The 5,155-nt window shown below is 41.7% G+C and overlaps 1 long non-coding RNA gene across 1 annotated transcript; it reads right to left on the reverse strand.

Moving 5' to 3' along the window:
• Positions 1–727: 727 nt before the first annotated feature.
• Positions 728–4,735, reverse strand: LOC116787315. Its single transcript, XR_004357243.1, has 2 exons — positions 4,464–4,735; positions 728–952 (listed from the first exon to the last, which is right to left on the reverse strand). It is a non-coding gene; the product is annotated as an uncharacterized LOC116787315 (long non-coding RNA).
• Between the last annotated feature and the right edge of the window lie 420 nt (positions 4,736–5,155).

Genomic DNA, 5,155 nt, shown 5'->3' on the forward strand with positions numbered 1-5,155 from the left:
TACCTGCACTTCTTTGTTCACTGCCATCATCAAGTCTCTGAAAACCAGCGTGCTGTGCAGTGAGAAGTTTTCTGTGCCACAACAGTTCCCTCCCCAGGGCATATGAGAAGGAGATTTTAATTGGGAGTGGTGTACTTTTCCCTCTTGGATTGCTACTAGCCATATTCAGCAAGACCTGGGCAATATAGGGAAGTTACTTTGTGTATATGAGATCAGCTATGTTTAATTTACGTGCATAACTTTGTCTTCCACTGTCATTTCTCTTGTTTATCAGCATATATTGGAGGCAAAATAAGCAATAGAATTAAATAAAGCTAGATTAATTGAACATGACAGCTAGAAGCACCTTAAAGCACATGCCAAAAAGTCTTCCCATGTTGACCCTATTGCAACATAGCTCCAGCTGTGTATCATGACCACAGCAGTACCACAACTTGCCCATCAGCTGCTGCGGGTTCTCCTCTTTCTCACCAATATCCTGTAAACAAAGCAGAGGGATGCTGAAAACCTGAGGCACCAGCAGCAAGCAGCTCCTGTCTACCATGGCCACTTGTGTTTGTGTTTAAGGAGCGAAACTTTAACCCGAAAATCTACCAGAAAGGGACTGCTATCAAAGTGGTAAGGAAGAGTGAGGAGAGAAATACATAACAAAGGAAAGAAAGGGAATGGAAGTGTAAAAGAGGAATAAGTAGATGAATAAAAAGGAAAAGCAAGACAGAACAAAAAATTAGTCACTGTAGAAGCAAAATTCCTTTCTTTATTTCATCTGTGCTCACTCCAGTTCCAGTATAAGAGTTCTCAGAGGGTGATCTCTTGTATTTAAGTGGGTTGTAAATTTTAACAGTAGAAAAAAAGCAGTATAACATCTCTTCTTTGCGAGGAGAGGTGTGAGAGATCAGTCCTGGAACCAGGAAACCTCTCCATCCAGTGGCAGGTCCAAGCTGAGATGTGTCTGTAGGTGGAGTAGGCAAAAGGGCTGACACTTTCTGTGCATGAAATCTGAGTAAATACACTTTCCCTTTTTTCAGTTTGAGAGGTTTCAAGGTCCCCCTGATGTAGTGCCTTTGCTATGCAGTATCAGGAAGATGTTTATCTGTTATGGTTTCGGGACATGTGCAAATGATACATTGGGCTCCAAGTTTCAAGCCTGAGCAGGACTGGAAGCAGTATGTGGTCCTGAAATGCTCACTGTGGGGCAGAGATGTCTGAGCTTCGCCTTTGTTCATCACTGAATAGCAGCCTGAGAGGAAGCTGGGTTGGGCTGGATTCTTCAAAGGTGAGTGACTTTCATGTTTTACATAATACACAGTTCCAACAGAAATGCCCTTGGGGTTGGACTGGTGCCACCTTCCATGAAAAGCTCCTGGAAAAATTGCTGTGGCTCAGCAGGGAAAGACCATATTGGATACTGTCAGCATGTTAAAACCTCCCGATGCGGAGGCAAGAGGGAGAACACTTGGCAAAGCTGTTGCTTGTTTCAGCTAAGGAACTTGGTAAACAAGGCTCTGAATAATTGCACCTCTGAAAAGGGATTTGAGATGAAAATATGAGGAGCTTCATCAACAGAGAAACAAAGTTTATTTACATGAGAAGAAATACATTCAACTTTACCAAGATGAAGGTCTGGGCTGCATGGTACATTGTTTTAAGCCTTGTCAGAAGAGATTACATGTTTCACAAAATAATCATAACTAGCATCCTAATGGATTAAAAATACCTCTTTCACCTCCACAATAGGAATTTCTTTTTTGATGAACCTAATTTGCTCTGGAATAACTCAACCTAGGGCCCTCGTGTTGCTCTGTCAGACATGCAACACACCCTTCAAGGGGCAAAACTAGCCCCTGCTTCCTATCTCTTAAGAATGATTAAACAAAATTAACACAGTTTTTAAGAGAGAGGACTGAATCAAAGCAGCTCTTTGAAATATCTGCCAACTTAGACATCAGCTCTCCAAACAAGTTACTATAAATGAGTGAGTGTGAGTAGGCAGCGCGATAACTGGGGCAAATTCCAAGCACGATGTTCATCAGGAATATAATGCTGTTGAAAGTAAAGTTGACATACCTGTAGACCAAGGTTAAGGAGATTCAACCTGTGCCTCCCAAAAGTGCTGTCACACTTCCCCTCCATGTCAGAAATTTTTTTCCGATGGATATGTCTGGTGCCATGTTCATATTGTAGATTTAGCAAAGTGAAAAATAAATGCAAATTTGATACAGAAATTAGAGCCAGGCATAAGCTAATAATTCACTGTGTTCCAGACATTATTATTAGTAGTAATGCATCGCACTTCTTATTGTATGACATAGAACAAAAGCCTCCCTTTTTTTTTCCCCACGGAGGTTGCTGTAAGACCTGCAGAGCTGCGCTGCTTTTAAAAGGTATTTTTTGTCTGCAAAAAATAGCTAGTGAGATCTTGGAATCACAGCCCTTCCTGGTCATCCAGGAGCACAGACAAAAAGAGCTGTGCTACAGCCAAAGGGCCTGTGGTATCTGTCTGCTGGCGTAGAGTTATTTGAAATCAGTTGGTTTACTGTACAGAAAGGCTCACACTAGGCATTATGATGAGCTTCAGTACTGGCACAGGCTGCTCAGGCTTCTTGGCTCAACATCACTGCTGGACGACACAGAACCACACTTCACATGTGACCCAGATGCCCAGCGTTCCTTCCTCCTGTGCTGCAAAGCTGCACTGATCCCTCTGATGGAGGCAGAGAAAAGGTAATGTCTGCACAAATAAAATGGATAAACATGTATTTCTAAATTGCATTCTGTTGTATTCGTATTTCTGTATCCATCTCTCCCTCATGTTCTGTTTGGCATGATTTTGGTGATGTTTACTGTCCTCTCATGTCAGCTTTTCAAACAGAGCCAATCAATTTTATAGCTCTGCAGAGGGATATCTAGTGTACCTGCAGCTGCATTCTTTGGTGTCTGGCCAGAGGGTTCTACATCAGCTGCACACAGACTTTTGGAAGGCACCTGGTGGGATTTTCTGCTGGAGAGCACCTGGGAAAGCAGAGTTCAACTCAGGAGAGAAATTACACACATGAGGTTCAGTGTCCCCAGGCCAATTGTCTGACTAGGAATATGCTTCATTTTTCACCAGTTCACATCTGCAACAATTTTGATTTCACTCTTGAAACTTCAGGTTTCTTCCTCTAAGAAAAAAATGGCTACATAACATAAAAGATTTTGAATGATAACACAAGGAAATGCTTCTGTTGTAATTTCCTCAGTCTGGTTGGGCTTTGTCTCATGTTAAACAAGGGTAAAAAAACCCCCGTGTAGTTCAAAACCTGATTTCAAGGAGAGACTTTGAGGTGCTCTGGCACAGGCTTTAAATACTACTTTTGTCCTTAGAATGAGTTTATATTGTGGATATGCAAAAGACTCCGTGGTTGTGAGTTTCATAATGTTTAAAATATCCTCCTGGTACAATAATGTCCCAAGCCTAGAGCTGACAGACTGCAAATATAGATGAGCTCAACGGATTAATACTGCTCACTGTTCTGAGGGCACATGAAGAACTGTTTTTCTGTTTATGCACTTGGCATGTGACACTCTTTAGGCCAGAAAATGGGTTTAGAGCTGCACAGTTTAGTTTTGAAAATGCATTTGTGTGTTTGATTGTTCGATTCGTGCATACAACTGTATCAGCAGTGCAGCATAAGCCTGTTTGAAATTTGTCCCTGGCAGTCAACTGGGCATTTCTAATCAAGCCTGACTCTGGAGCTACTTTCATACTCCAAAGGGATTACGCTATCACAAATCACTGGATACCATTTTCAAATGGTGTAATTGCTGAATGGCAGCTGGAGGAAATGCTGCCTGCTTCCTAATTTATAAAGACTGAAAATTCATTTGTTTAAATAAGAATTAGCTCTTTATCATCTGGAAAAACAAAGTATTATATGGCAATCTAAATATGTCAGAGAAGTAGTGTGTCAACATGAAGCAAGGCAGAAAATGCTATAAATCTGAGAAAGCTTACGTGAATTTTCAGTTTCGTACAGATTTCCTGTGGGTCCTAGAACAAAACTGCTCCCTCTGGTTTGCCATCTATAAAATGCCTATGATTTTATAATTTTACCTCCAAGGTCTATTGGAAAGATTTATCCTTTAGTGTTTGCAAAATATTTTGAGATTCCCTATGGATTCCATCAACATAAAATATGCATTATTGCTCCCCTTTTTAAAATTGAATTCTGACTGAAGGAGCAAGAGATTACCTTGCAAGCAAAATGCAGCTAAAATGAACAAACTAATACTTATGCTTTTCACAAGACTGAAAAACCTGAGGGAATATTTTCTTTTGCTCAGTTTTTGGGGTTTTTTAAGGTCCAGTTAATTTGGATTTCTCAGAAATCAGTCTACACTCTACTCTGGATGAGCTAGCTACACTGGATATAGATTCAGCGGTGTGAATATTTGCCTGATCGATTTGGTATTTGACTTACCTGGAAGCATGTTAACCTAGATTAAATCATTCAGCTGACTTCAAGCAGCTCTTTGCAGGGCCAGCTGAGATATCTCTGCACAGTAATCCCGCTCTGCTCTGCAAACTGTTTTTTTGCATGGAGCCAGCTCAGGTCTGGAAGGAAGGTCAAATTCATTGTCACTCTGCCTTGGCTCTGTGTGCTCCAAGCTAGCTACTGCTGTCTCCTGCACATCAGTCTCAGGGAGGCTTATCAGCCCAGGTACAGCACAGTGCTGTGGGAGTATCGAATGTGGTTCTGCACATAAATAAACAAGCCAGGCTAGAGCTCGCTCTGTTGGGTCTGTAATATAGAGACACTCCAGCATTGCTGCTGGAAACAGTCTGTAGCTGCCAGGATTACTGGCTCCTCGCCATCTGCGCTGGACTGGTACTTTCTTGGGGCTGTGCTCACTCATGTCTCCCCTTGCCCTGTACAGCCAGAATGTACTATCCCTGGACAATGGCTAGTGGAGAGCTGACATCATACTCCAAAATTACAGAAGATCAAATTCTTAGCTGCTGTAAACTGAGGCAACACCTTTGACGCCAGTTCAAACTGCAACAGTTTGCATCAGAGACTAGCACAATGCCTAGATGTCACAAGACCTTCAGTAAATTTTCACTGGTCCTAGGAAGAAATAAAGGGTAAGAAAGCAACAAGCTGGTTATTCA

Source organism: Chiroxiphia lanceolata, chromosome 5 (genome assembly GCF_009829145.1).
Source record: "Chiroxiphia lanceolata isolate bChiLan1 chromosome 5, bChiLan1.pri, whole genome shotgun sequence".
Taxonomy (NCBI): domain Eukaryota; kingdom Metazoa; phylum Chordata; class Aves; order Passeriformes; family Pipridae; genus Chiroxiphia; species Chiroxiphia lanceolata.